The sequence below is a fragment of the Coregonus lavaretus genome (genome assembly GCF_964263955.1).
Source record: "Coregonus lavaretus genome assembly, chromosome: 10".
NCBI classification, from domain to species: Eukaryota; Metazoa; Chordata; class Actinopteri; order Salmoniformes; family Salmonidae; genus Coregonus; species Coregonus lavaretus.
The window spans coordinates 36585552-36596281 of record NC_139997.1 but is presented as its reverse complement, the minus strand read 5'-3'; positions in this window follow the sequence as shown (position 1 = coordinate 36596281).

Here is a 10730-nt window from a genome sequence, read left to right as displayed (position 1 = left end):
CAGACAGAAACAATACCTCTGCTCTGCAAACACATTCACTGAGGCCCCAAGTAAATGTCTCTGAGACATAATAATGTGGTCCTCTGTAGCTCAGCTGGTAGAGCACGGCGCTTGTAACGCCAAGGTAGTGGGTTCGATCCCCGGGACCACCCATACACAAAAAAAAAATGTATGCACGCATGACTGTAAGTCGCTTTGGATAAAAGCGTCTGCTAAATGGCATATTATATTATTATTATATTATTATAATATTAATAAGTGCTCAACATGATAAACCCTCTGGCCACTAGGTGGCACTACAACTACATCCTTTCTGGTGCACTGGCTTACAAAGCATGTAGAGGTCTGTAATTTTTATCATAGGTACACTTCAACTGTGAGAGACGGAATCTAAAACAAAAATCCAGAAAATCACATTGTATGATTTTTAAGTAATTCATTTGCATTTTATTGCATGAAATAAGTATTTGATACATCAGAAAAGCAGAACTTAATATTTGGTACAGAAACCTTTGTTTGCAATTACAGAGATCATACGTTTCCTGTAGGTCTTGACCAGGTTTGCACACACTGCAGCAGGGATTTTGGCCCACTCCTCCATACATACCGTCTCCAGATCCTTCAGGTTTCAAGGCTGTCACTGGGCAATACGGACTTTCAGCTCCCTCCAAAGATTTTCTATTGGGTTCAGGTCTGGAGACTGGCTAGGCCACTCCAGGACCTTGAGATGATTCTTACGGAGCCACTACTTAGTTGCCCTGGCTGTGTGTTTCGGGTCGTTGTCATGCTGGAAGGCCCAGCCACGACCCATCTTCAATGCTCTTACTGAGGGAAGGAGGTTGTTGGCCAAGATCTCGCGATACATGGCCCCATCCATCCTCCCCTCAATACGGTGCAGTCGTCCTGTCCCCTTTGCAGAAAAGCATCCCCAAAGAATGATGTTTCCACCTCCATGCTTCACGGTTGGGATGGTGTTCTTGGGGTTGTACTCATCCTTCTTCTTCTTCCAAACACGGCGAGTGGAGTTTAGACCAAAAAGCTCTATTTATGTCTCATCAGACCACATGACCTTCTCCCATTCCTCCTCTGGATCATCCAGATGGTCATTGGCAAACTTCAGACGGGCCTGGACATGCGCTGGCTTGAGCAGGGGGACCTTGCGTGCGCTGCAGGATTTTAATCCATGACGGCGTAGTGTGTTACTAATGGTTTTCTTTGAGACTGTGGTCCCAGCTCTCTTCAGGTCATTGACCAGGTCTTGCCGTGTAGTTCTGGGCTGATCCCTCACATTCCTCATGATCATTGATGCCCCACAAGGTGAGATCTTGCATGGAGCCCCAGACCGAGGGTGATTGACCGTCATCTTGAACTTCTTCCATTTTCGAATAATTGCGCCAACAGTTGTTGCCTTCTCACCAAGCTGCTTGCCTATTGTCCTGTAGCCCATCCCAGCCTTGTGCAGGTCTACAATTTTATCCCTGATGTCCTTACACAGCTCTCTGGTCTTGGCCATTGTGGAGAGGTTGGAGTCTGTTTGATTGAGTGTGTGGACAGGTGTCTTTTATACAGGTAACGAGTTCAAACAGGTGCAGTTAATACAGGTAATGAGTGGAGAACAGGAGGGCTTCTTAAAGAAAAACGAACAGGTCTGTGAGAGCCAGAATTCTTACTGGTTGGTAGGTGATCAAATACTTATGTCATGCAATAAAATGCAAATTAATTACTTAAAAATCATACAATGTGATTTTCTGGATTTTTGTTTTAGATTCCGTCTCTCGCAGTTGAAGTGTACCTATGATAAAAAATTACAGACCTCTACATGCTTTGTAAGTAGGAAAACCTGCAAAATCGGCAGTGTATCAAATACTTGTTCTCCCCACTGTATATACTTCAAATACGAGATGTATTTTTCTAGCATATCTGAAGTATACCATAAATATAATATCATTACAATTCAACACATTTATTAAAGGTGTACTTTAAATTAATTGTTTTTTCAGTCTTTTAGTATACTATAAATATACTATCATCAACCTTTAATACACTTACTAAAAGTGTACTTTAAATGCATTGTTTTTCAGTCTTCAAGTATACTACACTACCGGTCAGAACTTTTAGAACACCTACTCATTCAAGGGTTTTTATTTATTTTCTACATTGTAGAATAATAGTGAAGACATCAAAACTATGAAATAACACATAGAGGAGATCTGCATGGAGGAATGGGCCAAAATACCAGCAACAGTGTGTGAAAACCTTGTGAAGACTTACAGAAAACGTTTGACCTGTGTCATTGCCAACAAAGGGTATATAACAAAGTATTGAGAAACTTTTGTTATTGACCAAATACTTATTTTCCACCATAATTTGCAAATAAATTCATTAAAAATCCTACAATGTGATTTTCTGGAAAAAATATTCTCATTTTGTCTGTCATAGTTGACGTGTACCTATGATGAAAATTACAGGCCTCTCTCATCTTTTTAAGTGGGAGAACTTGCACAACTGGTGGCTGACTAAATACTTTAAGTTCCTTCAGTCAAGTATTGAACTTGAAGCACAAATTCAACTACAAAGACCAAGGAGCCTTTTGAAAGTCTCATAAAAAGGGCAGTGATTGGTAGATCGGTAACAATATCACATCAGACATTGAATATTTCTTTAAGCATGATCAAGTTAAGAATTATGCTGTGGATTATGTATTAAACCATCCAACCACAATAAAGACACAGTCCTCCTTCAAAACTGAGCTGCAGGACAGGAATGAAACTGCTCAGGGATGTTACCATGAGGCCATTGGTGATTGTACATTTTCCATATGCACAAAAAACATATTTCTCTCAAATTCTGTGGAGAAATTTGTTTACATCCCTGTTATTGAGCATTTCTCCTTTGCCAGAATAATCCATCCACCTGAAAGGTGTGGCATATCAAGAAGCTGATTAAACAGCATGATCATTACACAGGTGCACCTTGTGCTAGGGACAATAAAAGGACACTACAATGTGCAGTTTTGTCACACAACACAATGTCACAGATGTCTCAAGTTGAGGGAGTGTGCAATTGGCATGCTGACTGCAGGATGTCCACCAGAGATGTTGTCAGAGAATTGGATGTTAATTTCTCTACCATAAGCCACCTCCAACGTCGTTTTAGAGAATTTGGTAGTACGTCCAACCAGCCTCACAACCGCAGACCACGTGTATGGCGTCGTGTGGGTGAGCGGTTTGCTGATGTAAACATTGTGAACAGAGTGCCCCATGGTGGCAGTCGGGTTATGGTATGGGCAAGCATAAGATACGGACAACAAACACAATTGCATTTAAATCGATGACAATTTGAATTCACAGAGAAAAAGTGACGTGGCCCATAGGCCCATTGTCGTGCCATTCATCTGCTGCCATCACCTTATGTTTCAGCATGGTAATGCACAGCCCCATGTCGCAAGGATCTGTACACAATTCCTGGAAGCTGAAAATGTCCCAGTTCTTCCATGGCCTGCATACTCACCAGACATGTCACCAACTGAGCGTGTTTGGGATGCTCTGGATCGACTTGTACGACAGCGTGTTCCAGTTCCCGCCAATATCCAGCAACTTCGCACAGCCATTGAAGAGTGGGACAACATTGCACAGGCCACAATCAACAGCCTGATCATGTCTATGCAAAAGAGGTGTCGCGCTGCATGAGGCAAATGGTGGTCACACCAGATACTGACTGGTTTTCTAATCCACGCCCCTGCCTTTTTTTTTAAGGTACTTTATTTGTGACCAACAGATGCATATCTGTATTTCCAGTCACGTAAAATCCATAGATTAGGGCCTAATGAATTTATTTCAATTGACTGATTTCCTTATATGAACAATAACTCAGTAAAATCTTTGAAATTGTTGCATGTTGCGTTTATATTTTAATTCAGTATAATTTATGAGAAATATACATAAAATGTATCTAAGGTGTATTCAAAGTATATCTTTTTTGCTCTCTAATATACTAAGAATATATTTAAACCACAGCACAGTTGAAAAATATATGGCAAATAGAAATCAAAACTGGATGGTGTTCAGAGATAGATGGGAGGGGTTGAGTGGAGCTGAAGGGTGGGACTAAAAACAAACAAAAGATAACTATTGTAAAATATACTGTGTCCGTAAAATGTATATAGGTTCAGAACTTTTGTGAAAAAGTACAGTTAAAAATATATGGCAAATACAAATCAAAACTGGATGCTCCTCAGAGACACATTATATGGGAGGGGTTGAGGGTAGCTGAAGGATGGGATTAAAAACAAAAAAAGATAACTATTGTAAAATACTCTGTGTCCGTAAAATGTATACAGTTAAAAGTTGTAATGTCACATGCACAAGTACATATAGTATGTATAAGCTGGAAGTAGTAGCCTAAGTGTTGTTGTCCATTAGTTTACTCCAATTAAGTGAGGGGTGGTAGGGTTAGGGGAAAATAATAAAGGACAATATATTGACAAAAATTAAAATGACAAATATACACAACAAAATATACAGTGCCTTCGGAAGTATTCAGACCCCTTACTTTTTCCACTTTGTTACTTTTCAGCCTTATTCTAAAATGGATTCAAAAAATATCCTTAGCAAATCTACACATTGTGCACAATACCCCATAATGACAAAGCGAAAACAGGTTTTTAGAATATTTTGCAAATATATTACAAATTAAAAACAGAAATACCTTATTTACATAAGTATTCAGACCCTTTGCTATGAAACTCGAAATTGAGATCAGGTGCATCCTGTTTCCATTGATCATCCTTGATATGTTTCTAAACTTGATTGGAGTCCACCTGTGGTAAATTCAATTGATTGGACATGATTTGGAAAGGCACACACCTGTCTATATAAGGTCCCACAGTTGACAGTGTAGAGCAAAAACCAAGCCATGAGGTCGAAGGAATTGTCTATAGAGCTCAGAGACAGGATTGTGTCGAGGCACAAATCTGGGGAAGGGTACAAAAAAATGTCTGCAACATTGAAGGTCCCCAAGAACACAGTGGCCTCCATCATTCTTAAATGGAAGAAGTATGGCATCACCAAGACTCTTCCTAGAGCTGGCCTCCCAGCCAAACTGAGCAATTGGGGGAGAAGGGCCTTAGCAAGGGAGGTGACCAAGAACCCGATGGTCACTCTGAATGAGCTCCAGAGTTCCTCTGTGGAGATGGGAGAACCTTCCAGAAGGACAACCATCTCTGCAGCACTCCACTAATCATGCCTTTATGGTAGAGTGGCCAGACGGAAGTCACTCCTCAGTAAAAGGCACATGACAGCCCGCTTGGAGTTTGCCAAAAGGCACCTAAAGGACTCTCAGACCATGAGAAACAAGATTCTCTGGTCTGATGAAACCAAGATTGAACTCTTTGGCCTGAATGCCAAGTGTCACGTCTGGAGGAAACCTGGCACCATCCCTACTGTGAAGCATGGTGGTGGCAGCATCATGCTGTGGGGATGTTTTTCAGCGGCAGGGACTGGGAGACTAGTCAGGATCGAGGGAAAGATGAACAGAGCAAATTACAGAGAGATCCTTGATGAAAACCTGCTCCAGAGCGCTCAGGACATCAGACTGGGGCGAAGGTTCACCTTCCAACAGGACAATGACCCTAAGCACACAGCCAAGACAACGCAGGAGTGGCTTCGGGACAAGTCTCTGAATGTCCTTGAGTGGCCCAACCAGAGCCCGGACTTGAACCCAATCAAAAATCTCTGGAGAGACCTGAAAATAGCTGTGCAGTGACGCTTCCCATCCAACCTGACAGAAGAATGGGAGAAGCTCCCCAAATATACAGTACCAGTCAAAAGTTTGGACACACCTACTCATTCCATGTTTTTTTTATTGTTTTTTTTTACTATTTTCTATGAAACCATGAAATAAGACATATGGAATCATGTAGTAACCAAAAAAGTGTTAAACAAATCTAAAAATATTTTATATTTGAGATTCTTCAAAGTAGCCACTCTTTGCCTTGATGACAGCTTTGCACACAGCTTAACTTGGAATGCTTTTCCAACAGTTTTGAAGGAGTTCCCACATATTCTGAGCACTTGTTGGCTGCTTTTCCAAGCTTGAAATGTCATACCCAAGAATGCTGCCCTGCCCTCTGATGTCACACAGCACTTCATCTTTAAGTCATAGAGCCTTTAGGGCCGGGGTGGCGGGAGGGAGGGAGGCATGCTCAGTTTTCTCTGTCAGTTAGGATATTAATTAGCCCAATTGAGTGTTTTGAGCGCTGAGATGAAAGAGGAAGCTATGGACCATAGTGGTTCAGCTACACCTGAGGGGGAAGAGGTGTCAGGACACAGAAAAACATTAATTACTATGGGGATTAGAGATCTGTTATTTGCCACATTGTAATGCACCCTCCACTAAGAGGTGTCTGTCCCATTAATTGCAACAGTTTACTGTAGGTGAAGTGTACCTGAACCTCTGGGTAAAACATACATTGAGGAGAGATTATCCATTCAGGGCTATGGTGCTAGGTTAGGAGGGATGTAAGACTCTTTCAGCAGATCATGTGCCTTCGAGCATGATTTTAGTCCAGGGCTAGGCTTAATCTGTGTACAGGAAACCAGACTCAAATGCCTAGACTGAGGCACTCTGCTTTGTATTTCTATTGTTTCATTGTGTCATCAGCCTGTTTACTGTACCTCCGGACGCAGAGCGGGAGAAGACGGGAAGTCTCTGTGAGATCTCCAGGAGGATCTGCTGTTGGCTCTCTAGTCTCTCCTCGATCTCATTCCTCAGTCTATCTGTCTAAGAGAGCTGGAACTGGGGCAATACATATCAAAGGAGATAGATAATAATTAACGATTGTAATAACTAGTATGATATGGTAATTCAAACTTTGTCTGAGGACATTTTCAGCTTTCGGTGAATATATATAAATTATATATACACTACCATTCAAAAGTTTGGGGTCACTGTTTTCGAAAGAAAAGCAATTTTTTTGTCCATTAAAATAACATCAAATTGATCAGAAATACAGTGTAGATCAAATCAAATGTTATTTGCCACATGTGCCGAATACAACAGGTGTAGACATTACCGTGAAATGCTTACTTACAGCCCTTAACCAACAATGCATTTATTTTTTAATAAAAAAGTAAAATAAAACAACAACAAAAAAGTGTTGAGAAACAAAGAGCAGAAGTAAAATAAAATAACAGTAGGGAGGCTATATACAGGGGTTTACCGGTGCAGAGTCAATGTGCGGGGGCACCGGCTAGTTGAGGTAGTTGAGGTAATATGTATATGTGGGTAGAGTTAAAGTGACTGCATAAATAATTAACAGAGTTTCAGCAGCGTAAAAAGATGGGGTGGGGGTGGCGGGGCAGTGCAAGTAGTCCGGGTTGCCATGATTAGCTGTTCAGGAGTCTTATGGCTTGGGGGTAGAAGCTGTTGAGAAGCCTTTTGGACCTAGAGAACAGTCTATGACTAGGGTGGCTGGATTCTTTGACAATTTTGAGGGCCTTCCTCTGACACCGCCTGGTATACAGGTCCTGGATGGCAGGAAGCTTGGCCCCAGTGATGTACTGGGCCGTACGCACTACCCTCTGTAGTGCCTTGCGGTCGGAGGCCGAGCAGTTGCCATACCAGGCGGTGATGCAACCAGTCAGGATGCTCTCGATGGTGCAGCTGTAGAACTTTTGAGGATCTGAGGACCCATGCCAAATCTTTTTAGTCTCCTTAGAGGGAATAGGCTTTGTCGTGCCCTCTTCACGACTGTCTTGGTGTGTTTGGACCATGATAGTTCGTTGGTGATGTGGACACCAACGAACTTGAAGCTCTCAATCTGTTCCACTACAGCCCTGTCGATGAGAATGGGGGAGTGCTCAGTCCTCTTTTTTTTCATGTAGTCCACAATCATCTCCTTTGTCTTGATCACATTGAGGGAGAGCTTGTTATCCTGGCACCACACGGCCAGGTCTCTGTCCTCCTCCCTATAGGCTGTCTCATCGTTGTCGGTGATCAGGCCTATCACTGTTGTGTCGTCGGCAAACGACGACTATTGGCTAAATGGCTATTGTTGCTGGAAATGGCTGATTTTTTATGGAATATCTACATAGGTGTACAGAGGCCCATTATCAGCAACCATCAGTCCTGTGTTCCAATGGCACGTTGTGTTTGCTAATCCAAGTTTATCATTTTAAAAGGCTAATTGATCATTAGAAAACCCTTTTGCAATTATGTTAGCACAGCTGAAAACTGTTGTGCTGATTAAAGAAGCAATAAAACTGGCCTTCTTGAGACTAGTTGAGTATCTGGAGAATCAGCAATTGTGGGTTCGATTACAAGATCAAAATGGCCAGAAACAAATAACCTTCTTCTGAAACTTGTCAGTCTATTCTTGTTCTGAGAAATGAAGGCTATTCCATGCGAGAAATTGCCAAGAAACTGAAGATCTCGTACAACACTGTGTACTACTCCCTTCACAGAACAGCGCAAACTGTCTCTAACCAGAATAGAAAGAGGAGTGCGAGGCCCCGGTGCACAACTGAGCAAGTGGACATATACATTAGAGTGTCTAGTTTGAGAAACAGACGCCTCACAGGTCCTCAACTGGCAGCTTCATTAAATAGTACCCGCAAAACACCAGTATCAACGTCAACAGTAAATAGGCGACTCCGGGATGCTGACCTTCTAGCAGAGTTGCAAAGAAAAAGCCATATCTCAGACTGGCCAATAAAAATAAAAGATTAAGATGGGCAAAAGAACACAGACACTGGACAGAGGAAGATTGGAAAAAAGTGTTATGGACAGACGAATCGAAGTTTGAGGTCTTCGGATCACAAAGAAGAACATTTGTGAGACGCAGACCAAATGAAAAGACGCTGGAGGAGTGCTTGATGCTATCTGTCAAGCATGGTGGAAGCAATGTGATGGTCTAGGGGTGCTTTGGTGGTGGTAAAGTGGGAGATTTGTCCGGCGTAAAAGGGATCTTGAAGAAGGAAGGTTATCACTCCATTTTGCAACGCCATGCCATACCCTGTGGACGGCGCTTGATTGGAGCCAATTTCCTCCTACAACAGGACAATGACCCAAAGCAACCTTGTCAATGACTACATTTCCTATGCATTTTGCTATATTTCCTATTCAAACTCATTTCATGTATGTTTTCATGGAAAACAAGGAAATGTCTAAGTGACCCCAAACTTTTGAACGGTAATGTGTATATATATATATATATATATATATATTTTTTTTTTTTACCTGTGAATAATTGTTCAAGCTAAATCATATAAATGAGACCTTGATGCATCATTCCATCTTAAATAAAAATGACAATACTTGATTTAGCATGAAGTATAGAAGAGCATAGGCACACTCAGTATTACTTTTTTGGGGGGTGAGGACGGAGGAGTAAAGATTAACTTCCAGGAAGTCCAGATTAACATCCCAAAACAGACATAGAACATCAAAAGGTATGCCACTGTAAACAAAGTTAAACATGGATAAAATTCATTTTCAGACTTTAAAGGGTAGCCTAAATATATTTCACTCATCGATTTTCCATGCAATTCTTCTGCTTCCATTGACAGAAAACATCAAACCAAAAAACAGGTTTATGTAAATACATCATGCATGAGCCTTTCAAGAACCAACAGGGCACCAATGTTATTCCTTCTAGAAAATGATTGATGTTGTTGAACAAAGTAAATGGATGGAAAAAGTTTTAGGGAATTCAAGGGATTACACCACCTCAGCAGTAACTCTGTTGAAAGGGGAATAACTATTATTACATCAGGGGGATTATTATACTTGAATTGGAAATAAAGCCTACTGATATTTACACCTCATCCTAGTTAGATAAAAGGAATCAAATGTACATAACATTTTCTTTAGCGTTATGTAGACTCTTATAATGGGACGTTGTGATGATGACTGCATGATAATGAGTGTGGTAAAATATATTGAAAGCCCTTTTCTTGTCCTCTTGCTACTGCCAGTTGTTTTACCTTTCTTGATATTGACAGAATTAAGCAGATATTTGACAACAATAACCAAAATATTTAAAATATTGTATATTGTGTGGTGGAAAAACAATGTACAGTTGAAGTCGGAAGTTTACATACACCTTAGCCAAATACATTTCAACTCAGTTTTTCACAATTCCTGACATTTAATCATTTTACATTTACATTTTAGTCATTTAGCAGACGCTCTTATCCAGAGCGACTTTACTTAATCCTAGTAAAGATTCCCTGTCTTAGGTCAGTTAGGATCACCACTTTATTTTAAGAATGTGAAATGTCCGAATAATAGTAGAGAGAATGATTTATTTCAGCTTTTATTTCTTTCATCACATTCCCAGTGGGTCAGAAGTTTACATACACTCAATTAGTATTTGGTAGCATTGCCTTTAAAATGCTTAACTTGGGTCAAACGTCTCCGGTAGCCTTCCACAAGTTTCCCACAATAAGTTGGGTGAATTTTGGCCCATTCCTCCTGAAAGAGCTGGTGTAACTGAGTCAGGTTTGTAGGCCTCCTTGCTCGCACACGCTTTTTCAGTTTCACATTTTCTATAGGTATGAGGTCAGGGCTTTGTGATGGCCACTCCAATACCTTGACTTTGTTGTCCTTAAGCCATTTTGCCACAGCTTTGGAAGTATGCTTGGAGTCATTGTCCATTTGGAAGACCAATTTGCGACCAAGCTTTAACTTCCTGACTGATGTCTTGAGATGTTGCTTCAATATATCCACAT